Raw genomic sequence first — 18,644 nt, 5'->3', positions numbered from 1 at the left:
TAACAGACCCATTCATTATGGGTTCTTGAATGTTTAAAAAATTCTGTTTAAGAATATCTAAGCTTCCAGATTATTGTTTGATAAAAGGGAATGGAACATTAAAAAATAAACACAAACATTTAATTAACATAATTATGGATCTATGAATTTTGTAATTAATGGTTCTATGAAAGGACAGACCAGTGAATTCCAAAAGAACAAATATAGAGGGCAAATTTCTGGGCTGTCCATATGGTTTTATAGTGCAATTCCATTATGACTGTGCTGCCAGAAATCACACTTCTAGTCAGGAAGCCTAGAGATAAAACAGTAGAAGCGTATTCATCAGTAATAAATTACTGAGTTAAAAGAACAACTTTTTTGTACACTTCATAGGACAGTTATGAATATTCTACAAAATATATGTAAGTCAAAACTGGATATGTGCAATCTAAGTGGGTTAGAGTAAGATGTTGAAGATGGAGAAGGAGTGTTTGAGGGGAGACTTGCTTCTCTTTGCCAAACCCTAAATTAATTAACTCACTCTTTCTTTTAGTTATAAGGCAGAGAGTGACAGATTTAAAAGTCTAAGAGATTGGGATTGATGTATATACACTAATATGTATAAAATAGATAACTAATAAGAACCTGCTGTATAAAAAATAAATAAATAAATAAAATAGAAAAAAGAAAGTACATCTGCCTGATTCTTTCCATTTTCTATCATCTCCACCCCTCGATGAGCTTTCTTCCAATGATTTTATTGGACAATATTCCTTGAACTTTTATTCTGATTGGAGTTTTGGAGGAGTGCTAGGGGAAGTTTATTATAGAATCTAGCCCTGTAAATTTTATTAGATTAAATAAAAGATCATGACTTGCTCAAGATGACCTGGCTACTTGGGGGCTGAGGTCTTCTGACTCAGCACCCAGTTCTCTTTGCCTAAGTAGAGAATAAATATTAGTAAAGTTTTTGTCACATTATTAATGACTTGACCACAATATTGCTTTTAATAAAAATTCTTCCAACCGCAACACATTATCTCTACTTTGTAACAATTTGCATGTTTCCATTTTAAAGAATGTAATAATGATCACTTAATAATGATTCTGCTTTATTAAGGTTTGATTTATATGCAACCTCCAGAAAAAAATCTACAAAGACATGTCAATTTATAGAGAGGTCAGGCCATAAATTCAGTACAAAAAAAAAAAAAAAACTCTAAGAGATAGATATGAATCAAATGAGTTTTTTGAAAAAGCCCTTAAGTTTCCTACTCAAGATAATAGTATTAATCAGGTAATATCTGTTCTGGTTTCTCAGGTTTCTCCTAGTAATTTATCTTTCTTTGAATTACTTCAGAAGTTCAAACACTAAAGACACCTCTGCTATACCCTACTCTCTGTCTTAGGTTGGCAGACAAAGGATTATCTTTGAACTCAACCTAGTCAGTGCTTCCTAGGGAGCAAGTTCATCTACTTTCCTTTTAGCACATGAGAGTTAATTGACAGTGATATCAGGTACTAACAGCATTCTCTTTCTCACTTGGGGATTCCTCTGGTCTCTAAGAGAAATATTACGAAGTAAAAGTATGCAAATAGAACAGAGAAAAAGATGTTAAGATTTTGAAGACCATGTTAGGTTTTGTCTCTCATGATTATAATATTAAGCTATCAGTTGTGAGTGAACAGCTCATTTATGTAGCCTTCTTACTGACAGTTTATTCAGTCCATCTATTTTCCCAGATGAGGAGAGGATTATCACATGGCAAATGGCCATGAAGCCATGGCTTGTAAGATAGTATTTCCCAAATGTCTCCTGGCACAGAATGGTAAGAACTTTTGAAAGAGAGTTCCTGCTTGATGACAGAATAGAGCTGTGAAAACTTGCATTCTGTTTAGTTTTACACTCTGCTCTTTATCTCTAGAGGACTGGACATTTTACCCACATCAATGCTTTTGAAATATAGAAAATGTCTTCATAATGACAGTTGTTAAATATGACATTTTAAAAAGGGTACAAATGAACTTATTTACAAAACAGAAGTAGAGTTACAGATGTAGAAAACAAACTTATGGTTACCAGGGGGTAAGGGGGGGAAGGGATAAATTGGGAGACTGAGATTGACATATACACATTACTATATATAAAATAGATAACTAATAAGAACCTACTATATAACACAGGGAACTCTTCTCAATACTCTGTAATGGCCTATATGGGAGAAGAATCTAAAAGAAGAGAGGATATATGTATATGTATAACTGATTCACTTTTCTGTACACCTGAAACTAACACAACATAGTAAAGCAATAATACTCCAATAAAGATTAATAAAAATTAATTTATTATATTCCTTTTATCTATATAAGCTGAATATGCCAACATATGAGAACTGTTTATACTGATTCTATATCTTTTAGCCCAAGCTACTTTATAGGTGCTGTAGCTGTTTTTGTCTGGGAAAACCTTAGATTTTATTGGCCACATGGTTTAACTCATGTCATGAGAGTCAAGCAATGTCTAGGACAAAGTCAGTACATTTTTTTATACATGTAGAAAATACTAGAATTATTGAATGTTAGTTCTATTATCAGGATATTCCCACTCTTCTGTTAAGGTTCCTGCTGGATGAACCTTCTTCTGTTCCTTGCCAAAATATTGTATTTCCACCTCATTTTGCTACCAAGGCCTTCCCCATTCAATTCTATGACTGTTTTGTTAAAGACTAGGGAGACTCCATAAGTTCATCTATCGAGGTTGTCCATTAAGGGCCTTCCATCACCTTATCCACTTGAGCCAAAAGAGGGAAAGATCCCTATTTGCCCTAGGGGTAGATAGAATAGGAACATGGGGAAATGGAAAAAGAACAGAAGAGAGTGATGACAGAGTGAAGTACAGAGAAAGACAAAGTACTGTTAACAAGACTTGTGTCAAATCTTGAAGTTTATGTTAGAGGGGAGTAATGATTTTTTCCAGCTTCTCTGGATTTGACGAGGAGAGAATTTTCTAGACACACTCCTGGCAATTCTGCACTACTTTTAATCACTGTGACCCAGGTGATTTGGAATGACATGAGATTGGTAGACAAGTGGCACGCTTGACTAAGCTCCATCTTCTTCCTTTTAGGGAATAGGCCTGCTTACAGGCCTAATTGTGCTCTGCCCCTTATGGGGAAGGGGGGGCTGTCCTGGTTCAGTGACACTGATTCAGCTGCTATGAATCAGTGAATTTGTCTGTCTGATTTCAGGGTTTATTATTAATAAGTCCGCCTGGTTAATAGAACTAAAGCTACATCTTTCAGTTTATATTCCATTAATGATCAAGGTGATATGTTGGTTCTCTACCTCCCTCTCCTACGTTTTATTTTTCAATTTGTTCAGAACCTGGGCAGGGAGCCTTTTGGAGACCTCAAAAGTAGGCAAGAGAGCGGGATTAAAAAATCAAATTAATAACAAATTTTATGGTTGTCTTTACAATCACTACACAATTAAAAAAAGAACAGATTCCAATTTTAACTTTAATGTCTGCAAAAAGTGTCAGAAAAATAGCATCTCCTATACATAAAATACTTGGACAATTCAAATAAATGCTGGTCCTGGAATTCTGATCATTCTAATTATCATTTGAGGTTTGTGTTGTGTTGAAACTTCACATATTTTCATAGGTAAATGAAGTAAAATAAGGGTATATTTGTTTGAAATATATATATATATCGTGCCATTGATCATTAATATTTTCAGACTTCCTTTATGTAAAAAGGGAAATAATTCTAATATTAGAGAGGTATTTGGTTTTTAATGGAGATTAATTTTATAACACTGCAGGGTATGAACAAATATAACCTCCCAAATTCCATAGAATAAATTTTAGTTTTATAAGTAAATATGTGTCTTAGAGTATTTTTGAGGGAGCAGTGTTGGGAAATCAAATAATCCCATAGATGTACTCAAATTTCTGAAGAATTACAGCTCACTGTTTTAAATGATAATAATGAGGAAAAAAGATCCTCATAGTGGAGAAAAAATATTTCTTCTATGTGACAAGATGTGAGCAATACAATTTGATACTATTAGAAATTGTCAACAAAATGATGTTGACCCATTCAACAGTGACCTTTTCTTGAATGGACTGACAGGCAGAGAAATCAGAAAAAGAAATTTCACCACATGAGTCATCAGCTAGAATGGGGAAACTTTTTCATTAAAGCCTAAGTCAATATCCATTTCTACTCACCCATCACATACCCCCTCATGGGCTTTTTGCATTTATAGATGATTCAAGCAGATATTTTCATGCCAGAAAAGTTACCCACAGTGGTTCACTTACAGATTTTGAAATCCTTGTTAAGCAACCTTACAAACATCTGCTTTCTAGAGTAGTCCAGGGCTTAGCTGCCTTTTGGGTGATGCCAGATAAAGAATGGCAACATTTTAATGGTACTGTCCCAGAGAACAGCTTAGCTTAGGCACAGAGCATGTCTGCTTCACCATCTCATAAATCCCTATTATTATCTTTTTAAGTTGAGCTGACATATTAATTCATGTTATAGAGAGCACTGACTGAACAAGGATTCAAGAGAACTTGATTCTAGTCCTGGTTATGTTATTATTGAACTATATAATCTTGGGCTAACCACTTAGAATCTTTGAGTTTCAATTTCCACATGTATAAAATATGAGAGATAAGTTCTTTAAGATTCTTTTCCATTCTGAACACACTAATTCCATTAATTTACTCATTGTGGGACAACAAGGAATATAAACAAAGAAAAAATTATACAATTTAATTATTGATAAAAATGACCCATGGGAATCTGTGGGTATATATCTTCCATTGATCAGATTAATTTCATGGCATTAAAACTGGGTCTGCCCAGAAGATGCAATACCTCTATGTAGCTCTATTTATATGCAAGAGGTTTTACAGACATAAGCATTTGGAGGATACTCAGGAACTCCTTGAATCTATCACTATTAATTTAAATTTTTATCCCTAACCTTTCATCTGCATTTTGTTCAAATGGAAATTAAAACACGCTGTTAGTGGCAGCAACAACTTAATTTTACCTTTCGTAAAAATAAATTAAGCATAAGATTTATAGGCAATTAAGTGGAAGAAAGTTAACTATATAGTAGAAGCCCTCCTCCAACATGTTGAAACACCTTAAACTATTAAGTTTAGAAGGTAAGAATGGTATTTCATTATTGTCCATGCTACAAACAATAGTATATCAATTTACGTCTCCCTTCTAGCTCCAGAGTATGTATATCCATACCAGTGAACCTTTCAGTGCTGCAGATATACTAAAATTATTTCTCTGTATCCTGTCCTGATTATCCCTTTTATACTAGTCTTTAAATACCTGGATATTATACTATGGTAGGTTTACAAAAGGAGAAACACAAACTGGTTTGAGCAATACTGGACAGCCAGCTTAAGGGGCAAATGTTTGAATTCAATAACTCTTTCAAATCTGTGTTGACCCTTTCTTCTTCCCTATGTTTACATTGGCAGTGCTTCTCTAGCTCTTGAATATCCTAAATTTCCTTATTTATGGATAGAGCTACCTGCTCATGACCTGCATCCCCTTTGGCAATGCATGTGTAGTTTATATTTTCTCCTAGGTGTATAGTTCTAGTATTTGTCTTATCTATAAGTATCATATATTGGTAATGATATGTATGGTTCTAAGCCAAAGATATGCAACCAGTGTGCCACTTGTATGCAGCACAGTGGGTCACAGATGAGCTGGGATATCATTTCTCTTGGTCCTGGGGTGACTGTATAGAGCCTAGGGCAGCCAGATCCCCTAGAGTCCAGTTGTTTCTTGCTAAGAGCAGCCTTATCCAGAAATGGCAGTGTGCTTTACAAATATATATTTTCATTTTCTAGAAATAGGGAAACAGTGATCTTGGCTCTTGCTGCGCAAAGTATAGCCTTCAACAACCAGCAGCTGCATCATTTGGGTGCTTATAAGGAAAGCAAAACCTCATTTCTCATCTAATGAATCAGAATCTGTAATTTCATAAGATACTCAGGTGATGCATATACAAATTAGAGTTTGAGAAGCTATGGACTGAACTCTATCCTTGGTGCCCAGATGGTTTGCAAGCTTATCTGTGCCTCAAAATCACCTGAAGGGCTTTTACAAATCCTAATGTCCAGACTGCACCACAGACTATAGAATCTCTGGGGCTGGGTCTTAGGCATAGTGGTTTTAAGATATCCCCTGGGGACCTGGGGACTCTAATATGCAACTAAGGTTGAGCACCACTGATTAGCAACAACTCCACTTCTAGTAGGTGGGCAGTACATGTCATGAGATAACCAAGAATCCAAAAGAAATGTATAATATGGTAATCAGCTACTCATTGTGCGTTGTACAACGCTGATGTGTGTGTGTGTGTGTGTGTGTGTGTGTGTGTGTGTGTTGGGGGCAGAGGGAATTGTGTACCATGGAGATGGGCATAATTCACATAAGTCTGTGTCTACAACTTTGAGTTGGGTTTGAGGTGTCATACTGTCGATCAAATAATCTAAGATTCTACCTCAAACAAACAAACCTTGTCTCTTTTCTTAATTGTATCACCCCTGGGTCCATGGCTACTGGTGCCCTGATGTGAGTTCCAGGTTAACATTTTCAAGCAATGCTAGCTCTAAATACATTATGTTTCCTGCAGTCAACTTAGGTTACCCCTTGCTTTTATCTTTCATTTTGTCTCTGCTGTCAATTTTTAAAAGCCATAACCCATTTTTCTTGGAAAACTATCTTCAAAGAAAAAGTCTAGTTTGATAGCCACAACTGAGATATATCTTTAAACTATTTATGTACACAGAAGATTCTGTCAGGTAGAAAAGAACATAAAATAAAATAAGAAATATTGAAAGCTAACAGCCATGGAAATGCAAAGAATGAATATATTTTATTCTGGCTTCAGAATTCTTATAAAAATTTTATAATATCCCTTAGGAGCAATAATAAATGTCCAGAGGATCCTGGTTTCTTGTATCACCACCAGCCAAGATTTAAAGAGGTGATGTTTCAGGGTTATGACCTTAGGAACTCAGCTTTTTCTCCTTTTCTCACTCGCAGTGACTTAGCACCCAGATCAGCTGTTGGTCATGTTAAGATACTTGTATAAAGTTTTCTGTGACTGCTGAAACAAATTACCACAAACTTGCTGGCTTAAAACAACAGAAATTCATTCCTTCACAGTTCTGGAGGCCAGAAGTCCAAACTCAGTATCACTAGGCTGGAATCAAGGTGTGGTCAGGGCCACACTTCCTCTGCAGTCTCTACAGCAGAATCTGTTCCTTGCTTCTTCTAGCTTCTGGTAGCTGTCAGCATTACTTGGCTTGTGGCTGCATTGCTCCAATCTCTGTCTCTGTCTTCACATTGCCTTCTTTAAGCAGTGCAAAGAATTTCAGGGCACAGTTGATAAATCACAGATATATATTATAACTACAGTGTATACCTAAGAAGGTTTCTTAGGGAAACCATGCTTCTGGGCATCTTTGTTCATCACCCATGGTTATCATTGACGACCCAGTTCTTTCTGTCTAGATCCCCATCATGTCTGATTTCATCTGCTGATTTTACCATGGTTTTATCAGTATTCCAAGCCAACATCTTTGCTTTCTCAATGTCCCTTACTCCAGCTCCAATAAAATGATCGTATGAAATGCTGGTGTCACTGAAGTAGGGCTGACCTAGTAGAAGTCTGCAACTAGTGAATGCTTAGCTTATACATTCAAGTAGCTACTTTGGGATAATGCCTGTGATTCTAATGTATAAAACTGAAGAGATGAACACTTTATATATAAAGTCATTGTTAGTATATCATTTCATTAAGAGGTAAACAACAGAGCAAGTCTCCATTTTGCTGTTCAACCAGTATAAAGTTCTAGTTATACAAGATAATTTCTAGAGATCTGCCATACAACATTGTACTTATAGTTAACAATATTGTATTGTACTTAAAATTTAAGAGGATAGATCTCATGATGTGCTCTCACCACAATAAAAAAAGAATATTTAAAAAAAGAGGTAAACAACATATATGCAAAATGTACACGAATCACATCGCAAGACAGAATTCTAGGCAGAGCTAGTGCCTTTTTTTTTTTTTTACCATTTTCCCATGACCTGCTCTTTAGCTCTAGAAACTGCCTAATATTTCCCTGTTTCAGCTGTGTTCTTTTAGTCTGTTAAAACTTTCAAGGATCAACTGAGCATGGCAGTCATGTTTCTTTAGCTGAAATGATCCTTTGAACATGCAGGTAATGTTTCTCAGATGGTTCCAAACTCCTCTTCCCCCCACTTGCTCACGACTGTATTCTCAGTACCTAGCCCAGTGCCAGTCACATAGTAGGAGCTTACAAACTACATGCTGACTGCATGAATAGAAAAGCTATCTTCTGATTTAGAGAGGAAACAAACAGACTGGCTGATTACTGATTAAACCAGACTGGTAGCATCTGATAATGATCATGAACTGTTTCCCTTCCTAAATTATTTATAAAAATGTTTCTTAAAGGTGCTGGACTTCCTCTTCCTTGAAAATGTTCCAGATATTTTGAACACAATCAATTTTTAAGAATGTTTGTAGTATCCTGCACATACTCATTATCTAGCCTTGGTTCTGTGGAATAACCAGTACTTGATTGAAATAGTGTGAGAGAAGTTGTGGAGTAAAGCATTCTTGTCATTTGGACTCACTGCTGCTTTTTTTCTAATTGCTCACTGGTTTTTCATTCCACGAATGCTTCAATCTATATTTTTTTACCTGTTAATTGAATACCCATTAGAAATTTACAAAGGTATACAACTTCATGTACATAGTTTTACTTAAGATCTCTGTAAACATAGATAATGCATATGATAGAAATGATTATCTACCTAGCTTTGTGAAAAATGTGTTAATTGGAATGAAAGACTGGTGTCCAGTATCATAGAATAAAATTTTGCTAGTTATAACCATGGTAAATGAAAATGTGTTTGAATTACTGTAAAATTCATTTACATTTCACAGCATAAATCCAGGCTTACCTCCCAGTTTATAGGCTGAAACTTGTAATCATGACATAGCATTAAATAAAAGAGAAACATATTTGTGGTAATAGAAATCTAAAGATAATGGTTGCAATCTTGTTCGTTTTTCTTTGTGACAATTCCCGGATGGAGTTACATGGAACTGAAACACCTGAGGAGAATGTTAATGTCTTTCTTTATCGCTTAACTCTTTAGTGCATAAATAAAAGTTAAACTAATTGGTTTCTTAGGACACATTCATATAGCCAAATGAAGCAAAGGGAATGCAATTACTCGGTGATAGTGAGGACAGCTAATCTCAGTCTGTTCTCTTCACACAGTTTATGAAATTTATACTCAAAGAACTAAGGAGGACAAGATATTATGTATTTCCATATAGCAGAAATTAACTCTCTGAGTGCCAGAGCTTTATTTAACAGATTTCATTTAGAAGTTTTCAAAAATGTGGTACATGTTTTTTCCTACCTCATTAAGTGTGTTAGGCTGTCATCTAATCTTTTATTAGTGACTCAGAATCATTGTTTCAGACCTGAAAATATAGTTTTGTTTACACTCTCGATGGTGTAAAGACCTCAGAGAAATTTTGGGACTTCCTTTCTGGAAAAAGATCCAGAAATGACATGAGCTTTCATCTTAATCGCTTACCTCTCTGTATAGAGGTACCACAGATGAACATCTTGAGTAATATGATATGGCTATCTTTATGCACAATTAATAAGTGGATTGAATGCTAAAATAAGTGGTTTTCTTATTCCCCAGAAAATCATCTTTATTTCTTCTTGATTTTGTTGCAGGATTCGGAACACTATCTCTTACTTCTTCATACTTTACAGAACATATCAGGGATTTATCTTCATCTGCTCATGTGTAATTTTCTTCCTTGCATTATTTGCTACCAAGATAAAGGAAAACTCACCATCACCATTTCAAGAATTTGTGAAATTGTGCTCTGCCGGAGGGAATATCTCTAGAGTGACACATTGTTCATAATCACTATGAGGTGACAGCAGTCCAGCTCATGAGATACCACACTTCAGTGCTCTCCAAGCCTTATGTAATATTTGGCTTATAATAGAATCCCAAGCAAATATATACTAAAATGTCTATAATCTTTGTTAAAATCAGAATGAAAGCCTTGTATCATCCCTGCATAATGCATCAACTTTCCCCAGAAATTTCACCTGTCATGTCATGTTATATTCTGAAAAGCACCTAGTTTTATAGGATCAGTGAGGTAACATCCTGGGAACAGAGAAGTGCTAAAATATATATATATATATTATATATTCTCTGGAGAGCTAGCCTTGCTTTTTTAAAGTGAGCTCTTCAGAAATCCAGAGCAGTGGTTCTCAACATAGTGAGTAAAACGATCACTTGGGAATGTTCTAAAAAATGCCCCACCCCCCAAATCCTGATTTAGTAAGTGTGGGCTGAGATCTGGACTTTTGCATTTTAAATAAATACTCCAGATGATTATGATACAGGTGATCCAGAAACAACATTTTGAAAAGCAGTGTCTAGACCGGTAGTTTTCAACCATGGATGCACATTAGAATCCTCTGAGGAGATTTTTAAAAATTACTAGTATTTAGAACCCACCTCAGACCAATGAAATAGAACCTCTGAGTGTGAGGCACAGGCATTGGTAGTTTTAAAACTTCTCTAGGTGATTTCAAAGTGCACCTGTGTTTGAGAAGCAAGAGTGTAAAGGTAGCTATTTTCTCATCTTCTGATTCTGAGGAACACAAAAGATAATGGGACAAGAAAAAAGAAAGTCTTTCTATCCATGCAAATTTTCCTTCTTGGGAGCTTAAGGCATTAAGCTGTAAAGATCTATACTGAAATTGGTTCCAGCTGAATGAAGATGTTACACAATGTGGCTGCATAAAATTTTCCCCAAATCTAACTGTAATCATATACTTGGTTCCCAACCCATGCAGCCTTCTTAGCATTGCAGGGCTACATAACTTATATATGTATGCACAGAATCTTGGACTAAACCTGTCAGTAAGCAGAAGGACTACACAGAGCCTTACATTAGTAATGTATCTGAGTTAGATGTGCCGCTGATTCTCTTTAGATTTGGATTTTGTCACTTGAGTTCTTGCTTTATCCCTTGCTAGCCAGTCTTTGTTTGACACTCTGGTGCTAAAAACTTGGTTCCTTCATTATCCCCTACATGCCTGGGCACCTACCTAGATTCTGTGTTCAATGCCTTCATTCACTGGAAGTTCAAAAGCATTCAAGCCCCAAGATGGAATCCCAAAAACTTTGCCTGAGGGTTTTTTGTTTGTTTAAGTATTTATTTTGTAAAAGTTCATATTTACAGAAAAGTTGCATGAATAGAACAAGGAACTCTCATATATCCTATACCAAGATTCACCGATTATTTATATTTTGTTTCTCTCTTTCTCTCTTTACATATGTATGTATATTAATGTATGTATTTATGCATTTTTTAGAGAGAATAAGTTATAGACACCATGCCCACTTTTCCCTAAATACTTTAGCATGTATTTCCTAGGAACAAGGGTGTTCTCCTACATGACCACAGTTATCAAAATCAGGAAATTAAACAACTTAAATCAGGATAATATACAACTATTATCTAATCCATAGTTAATATTCAAATTTCATCAGTTGCCCCAATAATGTCTTTTATTATTAATTAATTAATTAATTAATTAATTTTTTGGCTGTGTTGGGTCTTCGTTGTGTGTGGGTTTTCTCTAGTTGCGGCGGCTACGCTTCGTTGTGGTGCACGGCCTTCTTATTGCAGTGGCTTCTCTTGTTGTGGAGCAAGGGCTCTAGGCACGAAGCCTTTGGTAGTTGTGGCACACGGGCTCAGTAGCTGTGGCTTGTGGGCTGTAGCGCGCAGGCTCAGTAGTTGTGGTGCACGGGCTTAGTTGCTCCACAGCACGTGGGATCTTCCCGGACCAGGGCTCAAAACCATGTCCCTTGCATTGGGAGGCAGATTCTTAATCACTGTGCCATCAGGGAAGCCCCCCAATAATGTATTGTATAGCTCTTTTTCCTGGTCCAGAAACCAACCTTGTATCACTCATTGAATTTAGTAGTCATGTCTCTTTAAGCTCCTTTAATTCAGAATGGTCCCTCTATCCTTTGTGTTTTTTGGCTTTGACATCTTTGAAGTGTACAGGCCAGGTACTTTGCAGAATATCCTTCAATGATGTTTCCTTATGTATAGATTCAGGTTATGAATTTTGGGGCAGGAATATCTCATAAGTGATATTGTATCCTTCTCAGGGCATCATATCAGGAGCCTTATGATAGTAGTTTGCCCCAACATTGGTGATGTTAGCTTTGATAATTTGATTAAGATGGTGTCTGTTAGCTTTCTCTCCTGTAACTTTGTAATTGGTAAGTAATTTGTAGGGAGGCCCTTTTAAGGTCTGATGTATACATTCTGTTTCTCATCAAAATTTCACCCAGTAGTTTTAGCATACATCAATGATTTTCTAACTCCGTTATTATTTATATATTAATTAGTTGTTATTCTACTGTAAGAAACAATTTCCCTTACCCTGCCATTGATTTATTTATAACCATATAGGCTCTCGGATTCTTTTCTTTTTCATTAATGTATTTAATTTTATTTTTTAAATTTTATTTATTTATTTATTTTTGGCTGTGTTGGGTCTTTGTTGCTGTGCGCGGCCTTTTTAGTTACAGTGAGCAGGGGCTACTCTTCATTGTGGTGTGCAGGCCTCTCATTGCTGTGGCTTCTCTTGTTGCAAAACACGGGCTCTAGGCACAAGGGCTTCAGTAGTTGTGGCTTGCGGGCTCAGTAGTTGTGGCACATGGGCTTAGTTGTGCCATGGCATATGGGATCTTCCCAGATCAGGGCTCGAACCTGTGTCCCCTGCATTGACAGGCAGACTCTTAACCACTGAGCAACCAGGGAAGCCCCATTAATGAATTTATTGGTCACTTAATTCAACAGTTTTTTTTTCCCTCCCCCCCTCCCTTCCTTCCTTCCTTCATTTCCTTCTCTTATTCCTTGTTGGTTCATTTAGTAAGAAGTGTTTTTTATTTAATTTTTATTGGGGTATAGTTAATTTACAATGTTGTGTTAGTTTCAGTTGTATAGCAAAGTGTAATGGCCTATATGGGGAAAGAATCTAAAGAAGTGTGGATATATGTATATGCATAACAGATTCACTTTGTTGGGCTCATGGATTCTTATTTTATTCAGTGGGATATAATCCATTATTATTATTATTTATTTGAAAGTTCATGTTGTTCCTTTGAGATGTCTCCTCTATCTTTTTCACATGTCCCCACTATTCTTTAAATACTTTCTTATTTTCTGGTTTCAAATGATGTTCTAGGTACATCTTGTACTTTCCCGTTCCTGCCCTGGAATCAACCAAGGAGCCCAGGTTCCTTTTATTGGCGAATTATATTTAGAAACCACGATCTGGCCTTGAGATGTGCTCGTTATTATTGGTGCTTCATTTCTTTTAGGTTATTTCAGCAGATTGAGCTAGGAAATATATCTTTGCATAGGTGTATGTTTCTCTCTCTCCCATATATATACGTGTGTGTGTGTGTGTGTATTTTTTTTGCCATACTGATACTTTCAATTCTAATTCAGCAAAACAGGGTACATTTTTGTATCCTCCCTTTCCATACTTGTAACTCCTGCAACAGTGAGAAACTTAGCTCTCATCATCCTCAATATATTTAATCATATGCTCAAGTCTGGAATATACAAGAATGTAGTTTCAAAATGTCTAACCCATGTCACTGTAAAAACCTTGCCTAGGTTTTCAATTTAAGCCCCAAGCCTCTAAAAGAGGGATCCTGATGAACAGCATCCCAGTTTTTTCTCCCAGAATCCATCCTGAAATTAAAGTCTTTTTTCTTAAATGCAGTTTCTGAGTCCTAACCCCCATCATTTGCTGATAGACTTGTCTGAAGTTGAAGTCTATTTTAAATAGCACTTGCAATCCCCTAGCACCATATTGCAAATTATTTTTGCTAGTGCTTCTCTATATCTCCAGCTAGTCTCTGTGATCTCTGTCCGACGCAGTTCACTTCCAACAAAGCCCTGATTCAGACCAGTACAAGGAAGAATTGGTCATCTATCCTTATTGTGCTTAAAAGAGAAATTGTACTGTGTGTGTGTGCATGCAAGCATATGTGTCTGTGTTCGTGTGTGTGTATGTGTCTGTGTGTAGAGGGGGTTGTGGATGTGTGTGGAAATGAGTCTTTGACAGGCACTTACAAAACTCAGAGTTAGCAACTATTGCCAAAACTGTTCAGTTTTATCAGCATTGCAAATATATAATATATTCAGATAATTTTCAGAAGGCTTTTTTTTGGGGGGGAAATTACATTCTTTTGCAGCATCATAAATTGCTGTCTTTTTTTGAATACCAACTGTATGTAGCCTTCTAATGCTCCATCTCACATTGAAATGTCAAAGTCATCCTTCTGAAAAGTCACACAATTAGGTGAAAAGTATTGCCTAATAAAAACCTTTCACCTTCTCAATGAACACTGGGACAAAAATAAGAGGCCTTTAAGAACCATTCACACAGGATATGGCCTGGGTCTTCTAATTTGAATATCTAGTGTTTTAATGATTAAAAATCTATTTTAAAAATCAAGCACTACTCTTTTGGGGAAGACACTGAGAAGAGACAAAATTCCATTTTTTGTGGAATGGAATTCCAAAATTCCATTCCATTTTGAACTCAGGAGTCAGATAAAACTGTCTTAGTTACTTAACTTTTCTATAATTCAGTTTCTTTACCTGTAAAGTGGGTATAATAACAGAACTTCACTTGCAGGCTTGCTGCATTAAATAATAAATTGCAATAAAACATTTAATGGTGTACTTACACCTAGGAAATACTCAATAACTGTTATCTCTTCTTATAAATATTATTCAGATCTATAATTCTTTTCTGTGCTTTTAGTTCTTGGTTGGTTTGCCTGTTCCCCTTGTAACTGTTTACAATTCTGCTCCTTGCCCTTCATTGAAGGGAGATTATTGGATGATTTCTATGCTGCCCCATTTCTACTGTGTTGCTTGTGCATGTGGTATCAGTCAAGGCTTATTGCTTATTCTAATATAGCTCAGCTTGTGCCCATAGTGCTGTAAGGTCTTCAGAGGCGCTGTATTGAGGCCCTATGATGCATTTACCTGCTTCTTGCAACTAAGGTGATATTAATGAGGTACAAGGGATTCTCAGTCATTGTCCTACCCCTAACTACACTGCCAATCAGGTTTGTCTTTTCATTGTTAGCTATCTTCTTTCTTCTTTTATATGCCGCTTTTTGCTACTCCACCTCCCAACTGCTTCAAGTCACTGCCATTATACCTATCTTTTCTCTTTTCTTCCTTTAATTGCTTCTCTAATATTTTCCTTACTTTGCTTGCATGAACTGTCTTAGGCTGATATTTTGTAAAAACACCAGTCAATGGAATACTCTTCACACTACATAGTGAATTGACCAATCATGATATACTAGTTGAAATATTTGGGTCTCTTGTACTTCTTTCATTTGTCTATTTGTTGGTGGCTATTTAGAGGTTACGCCTTTGATCTTAAATATGGTTTTATTTTGTTTGGATAACTTTTAAGATATGTGCTATTACAGTAGACTGAGGATTTCAGACAGCTAATCTTTGGGGGAGCTGAGGTCTTATCACATGTTGGACCCAGAAAAATCTTTCCTGTAACATATTTTTTAAAAATCAGGAGATGCTTTGTCTGGGAAGATACCAGGAAGAGGCAATATAGGATTTAAGAGTATAGCCTCTGGAGTCAGACAGAGTTGTCCTTGGAAAGGCACAGATAACATCCTTTTTAATCTGTCTCCTTTTTTTGATTTTTATCTCTAAAGAAATTACTCACATGGAAGTGAGGGCCTCTGAAATCATGTAGGGCCATAAGAGCTTTACTTTCCTGTTCCTAAAAAAGCACAGAAACCTTTTTGAAGTAAAGGGCATCATATTAGCTATAGGCACTGGTTTCTGCTCCTTATCAGAGCTAAGCTACCTAATTGGGTTTGCACAGAGCATCAGGCATGTATGTGCCTTAGTCATGGAGGGGAGCATGAGAACCTGCAGAGGGCTTCCTCTAAAATAATGATTTTGATGATGATAAGAAAATAATGTTCCTGTAGAAGCAGCATTTATTGAGAGTTTACCATGTATCAGGTATTCATAAACACATTTAGTTTTGCAAAAACTTTGAGTTATTACTGTTATTCTCATTTTTACAAATGAGTGAACTGAAGCTCAGAGAGGTTAATTAACTTGTCCCAAGGCATGAAAGTAGGAAAGCTACAGAGAATTCACATTCAGTGTTATCTTACTCTAAAGCCCATGCTTCTTTTTTTCTTTTTTATCACAGCAGGCTACTTATAGACCTACATGAGTCTTGCATATTCTATACTCTGTCTTACCTGAGGTTCACACACAGAGAAGGAATCAGACTGGATCTCATTTGCATGAATAAGGTTCCAGATGTCTAGCTTAAAAAAAAAGACATATTTATTATTCACTCACATTCAGAGCCAATTGAACAGTAAATACAGTGGCCAGAAGATAGAGATCAAACTGTCATGTTTATTACTAAGTTATATTTGAGGCAGTGGATTAGCATTCCTCCCTCCATCTTGGAACTGCTCACCCAAGGGTCAATTTGGTTTTGCAGAGGATACCATTTACCTAGAGTTGCTGCTGAACACTGGTCTGGTGTGAAGAGGGAAAGAGAATGCTTACAGATTTAGACTATTGGCCTACTAACGTAATTTTGGACCAGTGGCTATAGCCTACCTACCAGGAAACTCACTGCATCTCAGTGGAGAGGAGTAAGGGGCGGGGCAAGAGGCCTCAAGATTTAATCCCTCCTCAGGGAAACCAGAGCATTGAGGAATAAGCACTCCCTCTAATATCTCTGAAGTTTAGAGATTTTACCCAGTGACTCATACATTAAAAATGATAGATCAAGGCTAGAGTCAATCTGTAGCTTCCTTTGAAAAGAAAAATAAAGGCTGGGTGAAAAGAAGTCAAAGAATTTCTTCTCGTTAGAAATATAATACTTTCTGTGGCCCAGGCAGACATGGCTTTGAGGTCAATTTCCTTTTCAAATCAATGAAACCTATGTTAGTGTTTCTCTGCTGAATCCTTTAGGTGTTTACATTTCATGAATAGTCCATTTCCCCAAGAAAGTCATATTAGAGAAATGCTTTCTCTTGGTCTTCCAAGAATGTATATGACCAAGTCCACTGGAATATGGAGGACAAACAGGGTAATCAAAGAAGAGAAACTGTGTAAATGTGTGTACACCTCTTTTGTCTATCACAGAAGTGAGTGGATATATCTGTACAAATACATGGTAATTAAACTTGATGAGTCTCAATGAATGACAATTTTTATAAAATGGAAAAGGAATGGCAGTTTTTATCTTATCTGTACAGTTTTTAAGAGGAATTTCATGACTTTGCCGTTTGCATACTAAATCAGATGTTGGCACTACAGTAGTAATAATGAACATTAATAACAATGCTAACAGTTACTCTGTGCTTTCTTGTATCAGGAACCATGCTAAGACATTTACACATATTATCTCATTTAATACAACATTCCTATAATGTATATACTACCGTTATTCCCATTGTACATAGAAAACTAGGATTAGAGAGTTTAGGTCTCTTGCCTAAGTTTACTAGTCTAAGTGACTTAGTAAGTCATTCAAGTCTTTCTCACTTCAAAGCCTATACTCTAAACCACTATGCTATAAGTCTTCATTTGTTAAAAGACATAATTCTAACTTTCTAATGTTTCTGTGCTTTAAACCCCCCTAGGGTTTAGGTATAATTTGTTCATGTATTTATTTATTCAAGAGCTTTGTTCATCTTTATCTAGAGCTTACAACACTAGGCTCTAGCAAAATCAGCACAGCCTCTGCCTTCATGCACTCACCATCCAGTGCACCATTGAGATTCATCGCATCCTGCTAGGACAGCTTAGTCATCCTCATCTATCTGGACTGAAGGGAAGAAGGGGCTTCGTAAAATACTACAAACTAATTCTTTAAGAGACATGTCCTCCCCTTATTCTTTGCTCAAATTTGTATAAGTGAGCTGGATTCAATGACTAGAAAGCAAGTGATTCTGTATAGGAAAACCATCCCTAGGTGATGTCCTGTGTGGGAGTTCGATGCCTGCCAACTCTAGTGTAACAAAGGAGGGAGGAGCATGGTGTGTGGTGACTTGGTGCTGTGTTTTGTCAGGGGCACAGCCAGATTACTGGCTATATCCCCAGGAATTTACTTAGGAGCAGATTGTTAGCTGCTGCACAGCTGTGGTTCTCCTGATGGCTGGCTTGGAAAAGCACGTGAGCCAGCCCCAACAGTGGGAGAGAATGGGGGCCAAGGTGGTTTGGGGCCATTGGGTGCTGGTTTTGAGTGCCACAAGTGTGGATGGAAAATGGAACACAAGAGATAAATAAAGAGCTCATGTATTAACATAATCCAACTTTCATCCACATGGACTGTGGCTTCTAGCCTTCGTTTGTACCTTACTGAGGCAAAACTGCGATGATACATCTGCTTCCCACCCCCTGCC

The sequence above is a fragment of the Phocoena sinus genome, chromosome X, assembly GCF_008692025.1.
Source record: "Phocoena sinus isolate mPhoSin1 chromosome X, mPhoSin1.pri, whole genome shotgun sequence".
NCBI classification, from domain to species: Eukaryota; Metazoa; Chordata; class Mammalia; order Artiodactyla; family Phocoenidae; genus Phocoena; species Phocoena sinus.
Note: the sequence above shows the minus strand (reverse complement) of the source record.